Here is a 21,526-nt window from a genome sequence, read left to right as displayed (position 1 = left end):
ATTCTGATAGCTCGAGGAGAGTGACCCCCAGTTCCAGCTAGAGACAGGTACTATTGACCCCATGCAACTCAAACTAGGTGAATATTACTTGCGGCTGGCAGTGGAGTAACGTTGCTGGTCTGTCCTGTCCCAGAAGTTGATGTTTGATGCTTCTCGGTAATTTTTCCACTAACTTCCTGTATGCACTATATTCTCCAGCTCTTCTAATTTTTTCACTCACTCACTGTATTTACTGACACATCTATACATATCTCTTATCTCCCTGGTCTTGAATCGCACTTATTCTTCAAAATACCCCACTGCGTTATTATGGCAACATTATTTAGGCCTGACACAACCGTTCACCCTTCCAACGGCCCCTACTAAACACTCAGCAACTATTTCCTTTGTTTTCTTTTCTGTGATCACTTATATTTCCTTTTTTCGGGGCTTAAGTGATTATATGCACTCTCATGCATGCACACGCCTATATCCCACACTCTATTCCTTATGGCACAGTCAGAAATTATCACCAAAACACGAGCTCAAACCGCGTGACTCCTCCACGAGTGTGTGTATGTGTGTATGTGTATGTGTGTGTGTGTGTGTGTGTGTATGTGTATGTACTCACCTATTTGTACTCACCTATTTGTGGTTGCAGGGGTCGAGTCACAGCTCCTGGCCCCGCCTCTTCGCTAATTGCTACTAGGTCCTCTCTCTCCCTGCCCCATGAGCTCTATCATACCTCGCCTTAAAACTATGTATGGTTCCTGCCTCCACTAAATCACTTTCTAGGCTATTCCATGGCCTGACTACTCTATGACTGAAGAAATACTTCCTAACATCCCTTTGATTCATCTGAGTCTTCAACTTCCAATTGTGACCTCTTGTGTCTATGTCCCATCTCTGGAACATCCCGTCTTTGTCCACCTCGTCTATTCCGCGCAGTATTTTATATCGTTATCATGTCTCCCCTGACCCTCCTGTCCTCCAGTGTCGTCAGGTGTATGTGTGTGTGTGTGTGTGTGTGTGTGTGTGTGTGTGTGTGTGTGTGTGTGTGTGTGTGTGTGTGTGTGTGTGTGTGATTCCCTCACAGGCTCCGAGGATCAACACCCCGGCCAATCCTCATAAAACACGGAATAAAAGCGTCAGTATGGTGCTCCCTAAACGGATTTTCAAGGCGATTACCGACTGCATTTGCCTATTACGGGTTAACGACCCTCGTCACACTGCAGTCCACCAGTGAACGACCCTCGTCACACTGCAGCCAACCAGTGAACGACCCTCGTCACACTGCAGCCCACCAGTGAACGACCCTCGTCACACTGCAGTCCACCAGTGAACGACCCTCGTCACACTGCAGTCCACCAGTGAACGACCCTCGTCACAGTGCAGTCCAGTGAACGACCCTCGTCACACTGCAGTCCACCAGTGAACGACCCTCGTTACACTGCAGTCCACCAGTGAACGACCCTCGTCACACTGCAGTCCACCAGTGAACGACCCTCGTCACACTGCAGTCCACCAGTGAACGACCCTCGTCACACTGCAGTCCACCAGTGAACGACCCTCGTCACACTGCAGTCCACCAGTGAACGACCCTCGTCACACTGCAGTCCACCAGTGAACGACCTTCGTCACACTGCAGTCCACCAGTGAACGACCCTCATCACATTGCAGTCCACCAGTGAACGACCCTCGTCAAACTGCAGCCAACCACTGAACGACCCTCGTCACACTGCAGCCCACCACTAAACGACCCTCGTCACACTGCAGCTCACAACTAAACGACCCTCGTCACACTGCAGTCCACCAGTGAACGACCCTCGTCATACTGCAGCCCACCACTGAACGACCCTCGTCACACTGCAGCCCACCACTGAACGACCCTCGTCACACTGCAGAGCACCACTAAACGACCCTCGTCACACTGCAGTCGACCAGTGAACGACCCTCGTCACACTGCAGCCCACCACTGAACGACCCTCGTCACACTTCAGCCCACCAGTGAACGACCGTCGTCTCACTGCAGCCCACCACTGAACGACTGTCGTCACACTGCAGCCCACCACTGAACGACCCTAGTCACACTGCAGCTCACCACTGAACGACCCTCGTCACATTGCAGCCCACCACTGAACGACCCTCGTCACACTGCAGCCCACCAGTGAACGACCCTCGTCACACTGCAGTCCACCACTGAACGACCCTCGTCACACTGCAGCCCAGCACTGAACGACCCTCGTTACACTGCAGCCCACAACTGAACGACCGTCGTCACACTGCAGCCCACCACTGAACGACCCTCGTCCACTGTAGCCCAGCACTGAACGACCCTCGTCACACTGCAGTCCACCACTGAACGACCCTCGTCACACTGCAGCCCACCACTGAACGACCCTCGTCACTCTGCAGCCCACCAGTGGACCCTCGTCACACTGCAGCCCACCAGTGAAGGACCCTCGTCACACTGCAGCCCACCAGTGAACGACCCCCGTCACACTGCAGTCCACCAGTGAACGACCCTCGTCACACTGCAGCCCACCACTGAACGACCGTCGACACACTGCAGCCCACCACTGAACGACTCTCGTCACACTGCAGCCCAGCACTGAACGACCGTCGTCACACTGCAGCCCACCACTGAACGACCCTCGTCACACTGCAGCCCACCACTGAACGACCCTCGTCACACTGCAGCCCACCACTGAACGACCCTCGTCACACTGCAGCCCACCAATGAACGACCCTCGTCACTCTGAACGACCCTCGTCACACTGCAGCCCACCAGTGAACGACCCTCGTCACTGCAGCCCACCACTGAACGACCCTCGTCACACTTCAGCCCACCAGTGAACGACCCTCGTCACACTGCAGCCCACCAGTGAACGACCCTCGTCACTGCAGCCCACCACTGAACGACCCTCGTCACACTTCAGCCCATCAGTGAACGACCCTCGTCACACTGAACGACCCTCGTCACACTGAACGACCCTCGTCACATTGAACGACCCTCGTCACACTGAACGACCCTCGTCACTCTGAACGACCCTCGTCACACTGAACGACCCTCGTCACACTGAATGACCCTCGTCACACTGAACGACCCTCGTCACTCTGAACGACCCTCGTCACTCTGAACGACCCTCGTCACTCTGAACGACCCTCGTCACACTGAACGACCCTCGTCACACTGAACGACCCTCGTCACTCTGAACGACCCTCGTCACTCTGAACGACCCTCGTCACACTGAACGACACTCGTCACACTGAACGACCCTCGTCACACTGAACGACCCTCGTCACTCTGAACGACCCTCGTCACTCTGAACGACCCTCGTCACACTGAACGACCCTCGTCACTCTGAACGAACCTCGTCACACTGAACGACCCTCGTCACACTGAACGACCCTCGTCACTCTGAACGACCCTCGTCACTCTGAACGACCCTCGTCACACTGAACGACCCTCGTCACTCTGAACGACCCTCGTCACACTGAACGACCCTCGTCACTCTGAACGACCCTCGTCACTCTGAACGACCCTCGTCACACTGAACGACCCTCGTCTCTCTGAACGACCCTCGTCACTCTGAACGACCCTCGTCACACTGAACGACCCTCGTCACTCTGAACGACCCTCGTCACTCTGAACGACCCTCGTCACACTGAACGACCCTCGTCACTCTGAACGACCCTCGTCACTCTGAACGACCCTCGTCACACTGAACGACCCTCGTCACTCTGAACGACCCTCGTCACTCTGAACGACCCTCGTCACACTGAACGACCCTCGTCACTCTGAACGACCCTCGTCACACTGAACGACCCTCGTCACATTAACAATAAAAAAACTAAAACTTATTACAGTAATAACAAAATTATAATTATTATTATTTCAAGTGTATAATTAATGTTTGAGGTGAGGAAAACATCGCCTCCAACTCTGAGGTGAGGGAAACATCGCCTCCAACTCTGAGGTGAGGAAAACATCGCCTCCAACTCTGAGGTGAGGAAAACATCGCCTCCAACTCTGAGGTGAGGGAAACATCGCCTCCAACTCTGAGGTGAGGAAAACATCGCCTCCAACTCTGAGGTGAGGGAAACATCGCCTCCAACTCTGAGGTGAGGGAAACATCGCCTCCAACTCTGAGGTGAGGGAAACATCCCCTCCAACTCTGAGGTGAGGAAAACATCGCCTCCAACTCTGAGGTGAGGAAAACATCGCCTCCAACTCTGAGGTGAGGAAAACATCGCCTCCAACTCTGAGGTGAGGGAAACATCCCCTCCAACTCTGAGGTGAGGAAAACATCGCCTCCAACTCTGAGGTGAGGAAAACATCGCCTCCAACTCTGAGGTGAGGGAAACATCGCCTCCAACTCTGAGGTGAGGGAAACATCGCCTCCAACTCTGAGGTGAGGAAAACATCGCCTCCAACTCTGAGGTGAGGGAAACATCGCCTCCAACTCTGAGGTGAGGGAAACATCGCCTCCAACTCTGAGGTGAGGAAAACATCGCCTCCAACTCTGAGGTGAGGAAAACATCGCCTCCAACTCTGAGGTGAGGGAAACATCGCCTCCAACTCTGAGATGAGGAGAACATCGCCTCCAACTCTGAGGTGAGGAAAACATCGCCTCCAACTCTGAGGTGAGGGAAACATCGCCTCCAACTCTGAGGTGAGGAAAACATCGCCTCCAACTCTGAGGTGAGGGAAACATCGCCTCCAACTCTGAGGTGAGGAAAACATCGCCTCCAACTCTGAGGTGAGGGAAACATCGCCTCCAACTCTGAGGTGAGGAAAACATCGCCTCCAAATCTGAGGTGAGGAAAACATCGCCTCCAACTCTGAGGTGAGGGAAACATCGCCTCCAACTCTGAGGTGAGGAAAACATCGCCTCCAAATCTGAGGTGAGGAAAACATCGCCTCCAACTCTGAGGTGAGGGAAACATCGCCTCCAACTCTGAGGTGAGGGAAACATCGCATCCAACTCTGAGGTGAGGAAAACATCGCCTCCAACTCTGAGGTGAGGAAAACATCGCCTCCAACTCTGAGGTGAGGGAAACATCGCCTCCAACTCTGAGGTGAGGAAAACATCGCCTCCAAATCTGAGGTGAGGAAAACATCGCCTCCAACTCTGAGGTGAGGGAAACATCGCATCCAACTCTGAGGTGAGGAAAACATCGCCTCCAATTTTGACATTTGATTAAAATCTCCATCAAGCTCAAGCCAAAGAAACGAGATCTTAAAGACGATGTTTTGAGCGAGTTTCCCCCGTCTCACTTCCCCTCCTCCCCCCCCGTGTGTGGGGGTACCTGTCTCACTTCCCCCTCCTCCCCCCCCGTGTGTGGGGGTACCTGTCTCACTTCCCCCTCCTCCCCCCCGTGTGTGGGTGTACCTGTCTCACTTCCCCCTCCTCCCCCCCCGTGTGTGGGGGTACCTGTCTCACTTCCCCCTCCTCCCCCCCGTGTGTGGGTGTACCTGTCTCACTTCCCCCTCCTCCCCCCCCCGTGTGTGGGGGTACCTGTCTCACTTCCCCCTCCTCCCCCCCGTGTGTGGGTGTACCTGTCTCACTTCCCCCTCCTCCCCCCGTGTGTGGGTGTACCTGTCTCACTTCCCCCTCCTCCCCCCCGTGTGTGGGGGTACCTGTCTCACTTCCCCCTCCTCCCCCCCGTGTGTGGGTGTACCTGTCTCACTTCCCCCTCCCCCCCCCGTGTGTGGGGGTACCTGTCTCACTTCCCCCTCCTCCCCCCCACGTGTGTGGGTGTACCTGTCTCACTTCCCCCTCCTCCCCCCGTGTGTGGGGGTACCTGTCTCACTTCCTCCTCCTCCCCCCCGTGTGTGGGTGTACCTGTCTCACTTCCCCCTCCTCCCCCCCGTGTGTGGGTGTACCTGTCTCACTTCCCCCTCCTCCCCCCCGTGTGTGGGGGTACCTGTCTCACTTCCCCCTCCTCCCCCCCGTGTGTGGGTGTACCTGTCTCACTTCCCCCTCCTCCCCCCCGTGTGTGGGGGTACCTGTCTCACTTCCTCCTCCTCCCCCCCGTGTGTGTGGGTACCTGTCTCACTTCCCCCTCCTCCCCCCTCGTGTGTGGGGGTACCTGTCTCACTTCCCCCTCCTCCCCCCCCGTGTGTGGGGGTACCTGTTTCACTTCCCCCTCCCCCCCCGTGCGTGGGGGTACCTGTCTCACTTCCCCCCTCCTCCCCCCCCGTGTGTGGGGGTACATGTTTCACTTCCCCCTCCCCCCCGTGCGTGGGGGTACCTGTCTCACTTCCCCCTCCTCCCCCCCCGTGTGTGGGGGTACCTGTCTCACTTCCTCCACCTCCCCCCCGTGTGTGGGGGTACCTGTCTCACTTCCCCCTCCTCCCCCCCGTGTGTGGGTGTACCTGTCTCACTTCCCCCACCACCCCCCCGGGTGTGGGGGTACCTGTCTCACTTCCCCCTCCTCCCCCCCGTGTGTGGGGATACCTGTCTCACTTCCCCCTCCTCCCCCCCGTGTGTGGGTGTACCTGTCTCACTTCCCCCTCCTCCCCCCCGTGTGTGGGGGTACCTGTCTCACTTCCCCCTCCTCCCCCCCCGTGTGTGGGTGTACCTGTCTCACTTCCCCCTCCTCCCCCCGTGTGTGGGGGTACCTGTCTCACTTCATCCTCCTCCCCCCCGTGTGTGGGTGTACCTGTCTCACTTCCCCCTCCTCCCCCCGTGTGTGGGTGTACCTGTCTCACTTCCCCCTCCTCCCCCGTGCGTGGGGGTACCTGTCTCACTTCCCCCTCCTCCCCCCCGTGTGTGGGTGTACCTGTCTCACTTCCCCCTCCTCCCCCCCCGTGTGTGGGGGTACCTGTCTCACTTCCCCCTCCTCCCCCCGTGTGTGTGGGTACCTGTCTCACTTCCCCCTCCTCCCCCCTCGTGTGTGGGTGTACCTGTCTCACTTCCCCCTCCTCCCCCCCCGTGTGTGGGGGTACATGTTTCACTTCCCCCTCCCCCCCCCCGTGCGTGGGGGTACCTGTCTCACTTCCCCCTCCTCCCCCCCGAGTGTGGGGGTACCTGTTTCACTTCCCCCTCCCCCCCCGTGCGTGGGGGTACCTGTCTCACTTCCCCCTCCCCCCCCCCCGTGTGTGGGGGTACCTGTCTCACTTCCTCCTCCTCCCCCCCGGGTGTGGGGGTTCGTGTCTCACTTCCCCCCTCCTCCCCCCCGTGTGTGGGTGTACCTGTCTCACTTCCCCCTCCTCCCCCCCGTGTGGGGGGGTCTCTGTCTCACTTCCCCCCTCCTCCCCCCCGTGTGTGGGTGGACCTGTCTCACTTCCCCCTCCTCCCCCCCGTGTGTGGGTGTACCTGTCTCACTTCCCCCTCCTCCCCCCCGTGTGTGGGGGTACCTGTCTCACTCCCCCCTCCTCCCCCCCGTGTGTGGGTGTACCTGTCTCACTTCCCCCTCCTCCCCCCCGTGTGTGGGGGTACCTGTCTCACTTCCCCCTCCTCCCCCCCCGTGTGTGGGTGTACCTGTCTCACTTCCCCCTCCTCCCCCCGTGTGTGGGGGTACCTGTCTCACTTCCTCCTCCTCCCCCCCGTGTGTGGGTGTACCTGTCTCACTTCCCCCCTCCTCCCCCCCGTGTGTGGGTGTACCTGTCTCACTTCCCCCTCCTCCCCCCCGTGTGTGGGGGTACCTGTCTCACTTCCCCCTCCTCCCCCCCCGTGTGTGGGTGTACCTGTCTCACTTCCCCCTCCTCCCCCCCGTGTGTGGGGGTACCTGTCTCACTTCCTCCTCCTCCCCCCCGTGTGTGTGGGTACCTGTCTCACTTCCCCCTCCTCCCCCCCCCCGTGTGTGGGGGTACCTTTCTCACTTCCCCCCCTCCTCCCCCCCGTGTGTGGGGGTACCTGTTTCACTTCCCCCTCCCCCCCCCGGGGGTGGGGGTACCGGTCTCACTTCCCCCTCCTCCCCCCCCCGTGTGTGGGGGTACCTGTTTCACTTCCCCCTCCCCCCCCGTGTGTGGGGGTACCTGTCTCACTTCCCCCTCCTCCCCCCCGTGTGTGGGGGTACCTGTCTCACTTCCTCCTCCTCCCCCCCGTGTGTGGGGGTACCTGTCTCACTTCCCCCTCCTCCCCCCCGTGTGTGGGGGTACCTGTTTCACTTCCCCCTCCCCCCCGTGCGTGGGGGTACCTGTCTCACTTCCCCCTCCTCCCCCCCGTGTGTGGGGGTACCTGTCTCACTTCCCCCTCCTCCCCCCCCGTGTGTGGGGGTACCTGTCTCACTTCCCCCTCCTCCCCCCCCGTGTGTGGGGGTACCTGTCTCACTTCCCCCTCCTCCCCCCCCCGTGTTTGGGGGTACCTGTCTCACTTCCCCCTCCTCCCCCCCCGTGTGTGGGGGTACCTGTCTCACTTCCCCCTCCTCCCCCCCGTGTGTGGGGGTACCTGTCTCACTTCCCCCTCCTCCCCCCGTGTGTGGGGGTACCTGTCTCACTTCCCCCTCCTCCCCCCCCGTGTTTGGGGGTTACCTGTCTCACTTCCCCCTCCTCTCCCCAGTGTGTGTGGGTGTACCTGTCTCACTTCCCCCTCCTTCCCCCCCGGGTGTGGGTGTACCTGTCTCACTTCCCCCTCCTCCCCCCCGTGTGTGTGGGTGTACCTGTCTCACTTCCCCCTCCTCCCCCCCGTGTGTGGGTGTACCTGTCTCACTTCCCCCCTCCTCCCCCCCGTGTGTGGGTGAACCTGTCTCACTTCCCCCTCCTCCCCCCCGTGTGGGGGGTATCTGTCTCACTTTCCCCTCCTCCCCCCGTGTGTGGGGGGTACCTGTCTCACTTCCCCCTCCTCCCCCCCGTGTGTGTGGGTGTACCTGTCTCACTTCCCCCTCCTCCCCCCCGTGTGTGGGTGTACCTGTCTCACTTCCCCCTCCTCCCCCCCCGGTGTGGGGGTATCTGTCTCACTTCCCCCTCCTCCCCCCGTGTGTGTGTGGGGGTTCCTGTCTCACTTCCCCCTCCTCCCCTCCGTGTATGTGGGGGTACCTGTCTCACTTCCCCCTCCTCCCCCCGTGTGTGTGTGGGGGTTCCTGTCTCACTTCCCCCTCCTCCCCTCCGTGTATGTGGGGGTACCTGTCTCACTTCCCCCTCCTCCCCTCCGTGAGTGGGGGTACCTGTCTCACTTCCCCCTCCTCCCCTCCGTGTGTGTGGGGGTACCTGTCTCACTTCCCCCTCCTCCCCCCGTGTGTGTGGAGGTACCTGTCTCACTTCCCCCTCCTCCCCCCGTGTGTGGGGGTACCTGTCTCACTTCCCCCGTGTGTGTGAGGGTACCTGTCTCACTTCCCACTCCTTCCCCCCAGTGTGTGTGGGGGTACCTGTCTCACTTCCCCGTCCTCCCCCGTGTGTGTGGGGGTACCTGTCTCACTTCCCCTTCCTCCCCTCCGTGTGTGTGGGGGTACCTGTCTCACTTCCCCCTCCTCCCCTCCGTGTATGTGGGGGTACCTGCCTCACTTCCCCCTCCTCCCCTCCGTGTGTGGGGGAGTACCTGTCTCACTTCCCCCTCCTCCCCTCCGTGTGTGGGGGTACCTGTCTCACTTCCCCCTCCTCCCCCCGTGTGTGTGGGGGTACCTGTCTCACTTCCCCCTCCTCCCCTCCGTGTGTGTGGGGTACCTGTCTCACTTCCCCCTCCTCCTCTCCGTGTGTGTGGGGGTACCTGTCTCACTTCCCCCTCCTCCCCCCGTGTGTGTGGGGGTACCTGTCTCACTTCCCCTCCTCCCCTCCGTGTGTGTGGGGGTACCTATCTCACTTTCCCCTCCTCCCTTCCGTGTGTGTGGTGGTACCTGTCTCATTTCCCCCTCCTCCCCCCCGTGTGTGTGGGGGTACCTGTCTCAATTCCCCCTCTTCCCCCCGTGTGTGGGGGTACCTGTCTCACTTCCCCCGTGTGTGTGAGGGTACCTGTCTCACTTCCTACTCCTCCCCCCGTGTGTGTTGGGGGTACCTGTCTCACTTCCCCCTCCTCCCCGTGTGTGTGGGGGTACCTGTCTCACTTCCCCTTCCTCCCCCCGTGTGTGTGAGGGTACCTGTCTCACATCCCCCTCCTCCCCCCCGTGTGTGTGGGGTGTACCTGTCTCACTTCCCCCTCCTCCCCCCGTGTGTGTGGGGGTACCTCTCTCACTTCCCCCTACTCCCCCCGTGTGTGTGGGGGTACCCGTCTCACTTCCCCTAATCCCCCCGTGTGTGGGGGGTACCTGTCTCACTTCCCCCTCCTTTCCCCCGTGTGTGTGGGGGTACCAGTCTCACTTCCCCTCCTCCCCCCGTGTGTGTGGGGGTACCTGTCTCACTTTCCCCTCTTCCCCCCCGTGTGTGTAGGGGGTACCTGTCTCACTTTCCCCTCCCCCGTGTGTGTGTGGGGGGACCTGTCTCACTTCCCCTTCCTCCCCCCGTGTGTGTGGGGGTACCTGTCTCACTTCCCCCTCCTCCCCCCGTGTGTGTGGGGGTACCTGTCTCACTTCCTTTTCCCCCCGTGTGTGTGTGGGGGTACCTGTCTCACTTCCCCCTCCTCCCCCCGTGTGTGTGGGGGTACCTGTCTCACTTCCCCCTCCTTCCTTCCCCCCGTGTGTGGGGGTACCTGTCTCACTTTCCCCTCTTCCCCCCCGGGTGTGTGGGGTGGACCTGTCTCACTTCCCCCTCCGCCCCCGTGTGTGTGGGGGTACCTGTCTCACTTCCCCTTCCTCCCCCCGTGGGTGTGGGGGTACCGGTCTCACTTCCCCTTCCTCCCCCCCGTGTGTGTGGGGGTACCCGTCTCACTTCCCCCTCCTCCCCCGTGTGTGGGGGGTACCTGTCTCACTTCCCCCTCCTCCCCCCGTGTGTGTGGGGGTACCTGTCTCACTTCCCCCTCCTCCCCCCGTGTGTGTGGGGGTACCAGCCTCACTCCTCCTCCTCCCCAGTGTGTGTGTGGGGGTACCAGCCTCACTCCTCCTCCTCCCCAGTGTGTGTGTGGGGGTACCAGCCTCACTCCTCCTCCTCCCCAGTGTGTGTGTGGGGGTACCAGCCTCACTCCTCCTCCTCCCCAGTGTGTGTGTGGGGGTACCAGCCTCACTCCTCCTCCTCCCCAGTGTGTGTGTGGGGGTACCAGCCTCACTCCTCCTCCTCCCCAGTGTGTGTGGGGGGGGGACCGCTGTGTTATATCAGCCGTGGTATATCTCTCATTGTATATGCACAGAGAGGTATGCATCTGCGGGTATATACACCGAGAAGAGTGCAATCTCTATGTATATACACAGGAAAGTATCTCATAATATATACACCAGAGTGTACCTCTCACTCTATATACACAAATAAGTCTCTCTCAGTGTATATACACCGGTACGTGTATATATATATATATATATATATATATATATATATATATATATATATATATATATATATATATATATATATATATATATATATATATATCGTGCCGAATATGTAAAACTGGTCAATTAGCAAGAACTCATTTAAAATTAAGTCCTTTATAAAATTTTCTCTTATACGTTTAAAGATATATTTTTTTCATTAATGTTAATGTAAAAAATTTTAATTTTGCTCCAAAAGAATCTTAGAAAACTTACCTAACTTTATTATAACAAGAACAATTTATTTTAGCCTAACCCAACTAAATATATTTTAGATTTGTTTACAATAATTTAATACTAAACAAACGCAGTGAAATATATTTTTTTCGTTAGGTTCAGAATGATTTTGGCGAAATTATTGCATACACAAATTTTCACTTGTCCTATATGGCAAGATGAGCGTTGCTATTTAAGCCAAGATCGCAAGTTCTGCCTATTCGGCACGACATATATATATTATATAGAATATATATATATATATATATATATATATATATATATATATATATATATATATATATATATATATATATATATATATATATATATATATATATATATATATATTGGTGGATGAATTTGGTAGGGTGTGCATAAGAAGAAAATTAAAAGTGAATACAGGAAAGAGTAAGGTTATGAGGATAACAAAAAGATTAGGTGATGAAAGATTGGATATCAGATTGGAGAGAGAGAGTATGGAGGAGGTGAATGTATTCAGATATTTGGGAGTGGACGTGTCAGCGGATGGGTCTATGAAGGATGAGGTGAATCATAGAATTGATGAGGGGAAAATGGTGAGCGGTGCACTTAGGAGTCTGTGGAGACAAAGAACTTTGTCCTTGGAGGCAAAGAGGGGAATGTATGAGAGTATAGTTTTACCAACACTCTTATATGGGTGTGAAGCATGGGTGATGAATGTTGCAGCGAGGAGAAGGCTGGAGGCAGTGGAGATGTCATGTCTGAGGGCAATGTGTGGTGTGAATATAATGCAGAGAATTCGTAGTTTGGAAGTTAGGAGGAGGTGCGGGATTACCAAAACTGTTGTCCAGAGGGCTGAGGAAGGGCTGTGGAGGTGGTTCGGACATGTAGAGAGAATGGAGCGAAACAGAATGACTTCAAGAGTGTATCAGTCTGTAGTGGAAGGAAGGCGGGGTAGGGGTCGGCCTAGGAAAGGTTGGAGGGAGGGGGTAAAGGAGGTTTTGTGTGCGAGGGGCTTGGACTTCCAGCAGGCATGCGTGAGCGTGTTTGATAGGAGTGAATGGAGACAAATGGTTTTTAATACTTGACGTGCTGTTGGAGTGTAAGCAAAGTAACATTTATGAAGGGGTTCAGGGAAACCGGTAGGCCGGACTTGAGTCCTGGAGATGGGAAGTACAGTGCCTGCATTCTGAAGGAGGGGTGTTAATGTTGCAGTTTAAAAACTGTAGTGTAAAGCACCCTTCTGGCAAGACAGTGATGGAGTGAATGATGGTGAAAGTTTTTCTTTTTCGGGCCACCCTGCCTTGGTGGCAATCGGCCAGTGTGATATATATATATATATATATATATATATATATATATATATATATATATATATATATATATATATATATATACACTAAAATCTACTTTAATCCTTTATTTAGTTATTAAATTATTTCTGAATGGTGGTGTACGGGTGACAAGCCGTCTAAAGGACCCTCTAGTAGATGGGATTCAAACCCCATAAATTACCCAAGAAATGTACTTTTAAATATAAAAAAAGTGAATTAATGAAGTGCTTGGCTGAACAGCTGATAAAAATTTACCAGTTAACTGCTCTGACAACCTAACATGAGCAGGAACACTATAACAACCATCAGTGTAGCAACAACACTAACAACCATCAGTGTAGCAACACAACACTAACAACCATCAGTGTAGCAACAACACTAACAACCATCAGTGTAGCAACAACACTAACAACCATCAGTGTAGCAACAACACTAACAACCATCAGTGTAGCAACAACACTAACAACCATCAGTGTAGCAACACAACACTAACAACCATCAGTGTAGCAACAACACTAACAACCATCAGTGTAGCAACACAACACTAACAACCATCAGTGTAGCAACACAACACTAACAACCATCAGTGTAGCAACAACACTAACAACCATCAGTGTAGCAACAACACTAACAACCATCAGTGTAGCAACAACACTAACAACCATCAGTGTAGCAACAACACTAACAACCATCAGTGTAGCAACAACACTAACAACCATCAGTGTAGCAACACAACACTAACAACCATCAGTGTAGCAACAACACTAACAACCATCAGTGTAGCAACAACACTAACAACCATCAGTGTAGCAACAACACTAACAACCATCAGTGTAGCAACAACACTAACAACCATCAGTGTAGCAACAACACTAACAACCATCAGTGTAGCAACAACACTAACAACCATCAGTGTAGCAACACAACACTAACAACCATCAGTGTAGCAACAACACTAACAACCATCAGTGTAGCAACAACACTAACAACCATCAGTGTAGCAACAACACTAACAACCATCAGTGTAGCAACAACACTAACAACCATCAGTGTAGCAACAACACTAACAACCATCAGTGTAGCAACAACACTAACAACCATCAGTGTAGCAACACAACACTATAACAACCATCAGTGTAGCAACAACACTAACAACCATCAGTGTAGCAACAACACTAACAACCATCAGTGTAGCAACAACACTAACAACCATCAGTGTAGCAACAACACTAACAACCATCAGTGTAGCAACACAACACTAACAACCATCAGTGTAGCAACAACACTAACAACCATCAGTGTAGCAACACAACACTAACAACCATCAGTGTAGCAACACAACACTAACAACCATCAGTGTAGCAACAACACTAACAACCATCAGTGTAGCAACACAACACTAACAACGATCAGTGTAGCAGTGTAGCAACAACACTAACAACCATCAGTGTAGCAACAACACTAACAACCATCAGTGTAGCAACAACACTAACAACCATCAGTGTAGCAACAACACTAACAACCATCAGTGTAGCAACAACACTAACAACCATCAGTGTAGCAACAACACTAACAACCATCAGTGTAGCAACACTAACAACACAGTGTAGCAACAACACTAACAACCATCAGTGTAGCAACAACACTAACAACCATCAGTGTAGCAACAACACTAACAACCATCAGTGTAGCAACAACACTAACAACCATCAGTGTAGCAACAACACTAACAACCATCAGTGTAGCAACACAACACTAACAACCATCAGTGTAGCAACAACACTAACAACCATCAGTGTAGCAACACAACACTAACAACCATCAGTGTAGCAACACAACACTAACAACCATCAGTGTAGCAACAACACTAACAACCATCAGTGTAGCAACAACACTAACAACCATCAGTGTAGCAACACAACACTAACAACCATCAGTGTAGCAACAACACTAACAACCATCAGTGTAGCAACAACACTAACAACCATCAGTGTAGCAACAACACTAACAACCATCAGTGTAGCAACACAACACTAACAACCATCAGTGTAGCAACAACACTAACAACCATCAGTGTAGCAACAACACTAACAACCATCAGTGTAGCAAACAACACTAACAAACAACAGTGTAGAAACACAACACTAACAACCATCAGTGTAGCAACACAACACTAACAACCATCAGTGTAGCAACACAACACTAACAACCATCAGTGTAGCAACAACACTAACAACCATCAGTGTAGCAACACAACACTAACAACCATCAGTGTAGCAACACAACACTAACAACCATCAGTGTAGCAACAACACTAACAACCATCAGTGTAGCAACAACACTAACAACCATCAGTGTAGCAACAACACTAACAACCATCAGTGTAGCAAACAACACTAACAACCATCAGTGTAGCAACAACACTAACAACCATCAGTGTAGCAACACAACACTAACAACCATCAGTGTAGCAACAAAACTAACAACCATCAGTGTAGCAGTGTAACAACACTAACAACCATCAGTGTAGCAACACAACACTAACAACCATCAGTGTAGCAACACAACACTAACAACCATCAGTGTAGCAACAACACTAACAACCATCAGTGTAGCAACACAACACTAACAACCATCAGTGTAGCAACAACACTAACAACCATCAGTGTAGCAACACAACACTAACAACCATCAGTGTAGCAGTGTAGCAACAACACTAACAACCATCAGTGTAGCAACACAACACTAACAACCATCAGTGTAGCAACAACACTAACAACCATCAGTGTAGCAACAACACTAACAACCATCAGTGTAGCAACACAACACTAACAACCATCAGTGTAGCAACAACACTAACAACCATCAGTGTAGCAACAACACTAACAACCATCAGTGTAGCAACAACACTAACAACCATCAGTGTAGCAACACAACACTAACAACCATCAGTGTAGCAACAACACTAACAACCATCAGTGTAGCAACAACACTAACAACCATCAGTGTAGCAACAAAACACTAACAACCATCAGTGTAGCAACAACACTAACAACCATCAGTGTAGCACACAACACTAACAACCATCAGTGTAGCAACAACACTAACAACCATCAGTGTAGCAACACAACACTAACAACCATCAGTGTAGCAACACAACACTAACAACCATCAGTGTAGCAACAACACTAACAACCATCAGTGTAGCAACACAACACTAACAACCATCAGTGTAGCAACACAACACTAACAACCATCAGTGTAGCAACAACACTAACAACCATCAGTGTAGCAACAACACTAACAACCATCAGTGTAGCAACAACACTAACAACCATCAGTGTAGCAACACTAACAACCATCAGTGTAGCAACACAACACTAACAACCATCAGTGTAGCAACAACACTAACATCCATCAGTGTAGCAACAATACTAACAACCATCAGTGTAGCAACAACACTAACAACCATCAGTGTAGCAACACAACACTAACAACCATCAGTGTAGCAACACAACACTAACAACCATCAGTGTAGCAACAACACTAACAACCATCAGTGTAGCAACAACACTAACAACCATCAGTGTAGCAACACAACACTAACAACCATCAGTGTAGCAACACAACACTAACAACCATCAGTGTAGCAACACAACACTAACAACCATCAGTGTAGCAACAACACTAACAACCATCAGTGTAGCAACACAACACTAACAACCATCAGTGTAGCAACAACACTAACAACCATCAGTGTAGCAACAACACTAACAACCATCAGTGTAGCAACACAACACTAACAACCATCAGTGTAGCAACACAACACTAATAACCATCAGTGTAGCAACACAACACTAACAACCATCAGTGTAGCAACACAACACTAACAACCATCAGTGTAGCAACACAACACTAACAACCATCAGTGTAGCAACAACACTAACAACCATCAGTGTAGCAACACAACACTAACAACCATCAGTGTAGCAACAACACTAACAACCATCAGTGTAGCAACACAACACTAACAACCATCAGTGTAGCAACACAACACTAACAACCATCAGTGTAGCAACACAACACTAACAACCATCAGTGTAGCAAAACAACACTATAACAACCATCAGTGTAGCAACACAACACTAACAACCATCAGTGTAGCAACAACACTAACAACCATCAGTGTAGCAACAACACTAACAACCATCAGTGTAGCAACACAACACTATAACAACCATCAGTGTAGCAACACAACACTAACAACCATCAGTGTAGCAACAACACTAACAACCATCAGTGTAGCAACACAACACTATAACAACCATCAGTGTAGCAACACAACACTAACAACCATCAGTGTAGCAACAACACTAACAACCATCAGTGTAGCAACAACACTAACAACCATCAGTGTAGCAACAACACTAACAACCATCAGTGTAGCAACACAACACTAACAACCATCAGTGTAGCAACACAACACTAACAACCATCAGTGTAGCAACAACACTAACAACCATCAGTGTAGCAACAACACTAACAACCATCAGTGTAGCAACAACACTAACAACCATCAGTGTAGCAACAACACTAACAACCATCAGTGTAGCAACAACACTAACAACCATCAGTGTAGCAACAACACTAACAACCATCAGTGTAGCAACAACACTAACAACCATCAGTGTAGCAACAACACTAACAACCATCAGTGTAGCAACAACACTAACAACCATCAGTGTAGCAACAACACTAACAACCATCAGTGTAGCAACACAACACTATAACAACCATCAGTGTAGCAACAACACTAACAACCATCAGTGTAGCAACAACACTAACAACCATCAGTGTAGCAACAACACTAACAACCATCAGTGTAGCAACACAACACTAACAACCATCAGTGTAGCAACACAACACTAACAACCATCAGGGTAGCAACAACACTAACAACCATCAGTGTAGCAACACAACACTAACAACCATCAGTGTAGCAACAACACTAACAACCATCAGTGTAGCAACAACACTAACAACCATCAGTGTAGCAACAACACTAACAACCATCAGTGTAGCAACACAACACTAACAACCATCAGTGTAGCAACACAACACTAACAACCATCAGTGTAGCAACAACACTAACAACCATCAGTGTAGCAACAACACTAACAACCATCAGTGTAGCAACACAACACTAACAACCATCAGTGTAGCAACACAACACTAATAACCATCAGTGTAGCAACACAACACTAACAACCATCAGTGTAGCAACACAACACTAACAACCATCAGTGTAGCAACACAACACTAACAACCATCAGTGTAGCAACAACACTAACAACCATCAGTGTAGCAACAACACTAACAACCATCAGTGTAGCAACACAACACTAACAACCATCAGTGTAGCAACACAACACTAATAACCATCAGTGTAGCAACACAACACTAACAACCATCAGTGTAGCAACACAACACTAACAACCATCAGTGTAGCAACAACACTAACAACCATCAGTGTAGCAACACAACACTAACAACCATCAGTGTAGCAACACAACACTAACAACCATCAGTGTAGCAACAACACTAACAACCATCAGTGTAGCAACAACACTAACAACCATCAGTGTAGCAACAACACTAACAACCATCAGTGTAGCAACAACACTAACAACCATCAGTGTAGCAACACAACACTAACAACCATCAGTGTAGCAACAACACTAACAACCATCAGTGTAGCAACAACACTAACAACCATCAGTGTAGCAACAACACTAACAACCATCAGTGTAGCAACACAACACTAACAACCATCAGTGTAGCAACACAACACTAACAACCATCAGTGTAGCAACAACACTAACAACCATCAGTGTAGCAACAACACTAACAACCATCAGTGTAGCAACAACACTAACAACCATCAGTGTAGCAACACAACACTAACAACCATCAGTGTAGCAACACAACACTAATAACCATCAGTGTAGCAACACAACACTAACAACCATCAGTGTAGCAACAACACTAACAACCATCAGTGTAGCAACACAACACTAACAACCATCAGTGTAGCAACAACACTAACAACCATCAGTGAAGCAACAACACTAACAACCATCAGTGTAGCAACAACACTAACAACCATCAGTGTAGCAACACAACACTAACAACCATCAGTGTAGCAACACAACACTAACAACCATCAGTGTAGCAACAACACTAACAACCATCAGTGTAGCAACACAACACTATAACAACCATCAGTGTAGCAACAACACTAACAACCATCAGTGTAGCAACAACACTAACAACCATCAGTGTAGCAACACAACACTATAACAACCATCAGTGTAGCAACAACACTAACAACCATCAGTGTAGCAACAACACTAACAACCATCAGTGTAGCAACAACACTAACAACCATCAGTGTAGCAACAACACTAACAACCATCAGTGTAGCAACACAACACTAACAACCATCAGTGTAGCAACACAACACTAACAACCATCAGTGTAGCAACAACACTAACAACCATCAGTGTAGCAACAACACTAACAACCATCAGTGTAGCAACAACACTAACAACCATCAGTGTAGCAACACAACACTAACAACCATCAGTGTAGCAACAACACTAACAACCATCAGTGTAGCAACAACACTAACAACCATCAGTGTAGCAACAACACTAACAACCATCAGTGTAGCAACACAACACTAACAACCATCAGTGTAGCAACAACACTAACAACCATCAGTGTAGCAACAACACTAACAACCATCAGTGTAGCAACAACACTAACAACCATCAGTGTAGCAACAACACTAACAACCATCAGTGTAGCAACACAACACTAACAACCATCAGTGTAGCAACACAACACTAACAACCATCAGTGTAGCAACAACACTAACAACCATCAGTGTAGCAACAACACTAACAACCATCAGTGTAGCAACAACACTAACAACCATCAGTGTAGCAACAACACTAACAACCATCAGTGTAGCAACACAACACTAACAACCATCAGTGTAGCAACACTAACAACCATCAGTGTAGCAACACAACACTAACAACCATCAGTGTAGCAACAACACTAACAACCATCAGTGTAGCAACACAACACTAACAACCATCAGTGTAGCAACACAACACTAACAACCATCAGTGTAGCAACACAACACTAACAACCATCATTGTAGCAACAACACTAACAACCATCAGTGTAGCAACACAACACTAACAACCATAAGTGTAGCAACACAACACTAACAACCATCAGTGTAGCAACAACACTAACAACCATCAGTGTAGCAACACAACACTAACAACCATCAGTGTAGCAACAACACTAACAACCATAAGTGTAGCAACAACACTAACAACCATCAGTGTAGCAACAACACTAACAACCATCAGTGTAGCAACAACACTAACAACCATCAGTGTAGCAACACAACACTAACAACCATCAGTGTAGCAACAACACTAACAACCATCTGTGTAGCAACAACACTAACAACCATCAGTGTAGCAACAACACTAACAACCATCAGTGTAGCAACAACACTAACAACCATCAGTGTAGCAACAACACTAACAACCATCAGTGTAGCAACAACACTAACAACCATCAGTGTAGCAACAACACTAACAACCATCAGTGTAGCAACAACACTAACAACCATCAGTGTAGCAACAACACTAACAACCATCAGTGTAGCAACACAACACTATAACAACCATCAGTGTAGCAACAACACTAACAACCATCAGTGTAGCAACAACACTAACAACCATCAGTGTAGCAACAACACTAACAACCATCAGTGTAGCAACACAACACTAACAACCATCAGTGTAGCAACACAACACTAACAACCATCAGTGTAGCAACAACACTAACAACCATCAGTGTAGCAACACAACACTAACAACCATCAGTGTAGCAACAACACTAACAACCATCAGTGTAGCAACAACACTAACAACCATCAGTGTAGCAACAACACTAACAACCATCAGTGTAGCAACACAACACTAACAACCATCAGTGTAGCAACACAACACTAACAACCATCAGTGTAGCAACAACACTAACAACCATCAGTGTAGCAACAACACTAACAACCATCAGTGTAGCAACACAACACTAACAACCATCAGTGTAGCAACACAACACTAATAACCATCAGTGTAGCAACACAACACTAACAACCATCAGTGTAGCAACACAACACTAACAACCATCAGTGTAGCAACACAACACTAACAAACATCAGTGTAGCAACAACACTAACAACCATCAGTGTAGCAACAACACTAACAACCATCAGTGTAGCAACACAACACTAACAACCATCAGTGTAGCAACACAACACTAATAACCATCAGTGTAGCAACACAACACTAACAACCATCAGTGTAGCAACACAACACTAACAACCATCAGTGTAGCAACAACACTAACAACCATCAGTGTAGCAACACAACACTAACAACCATCAGTGTAGCAACACAACACTAACAACCATCAGTGTAGCAACAACACTAACAACCATCAGTGTAGCAACAACACTAACAACCATCAGTGTAGCAACAACACTAACAACCATCAGTGTAGCAACAACACTAACAACCATCAGT

Source organism: Cherax quadricarinatus, chromosome 30 (genome assembly GCF_038502225.1).
Source record: "Cherax quadricarinatus isolate ZL_2023a chromosome 30, ASM3850222v1, whole genome shotgun sequence".
Classification (NCBI taxonomy): Eukaryota; Metazoa; Arthropoda; class Malacostraca; order Decapoda; family Parastacidae; genus Cherax; species Cherax quadricarinatus.
Note: the sequence above shows the minus strand (reverse complement) of the source record.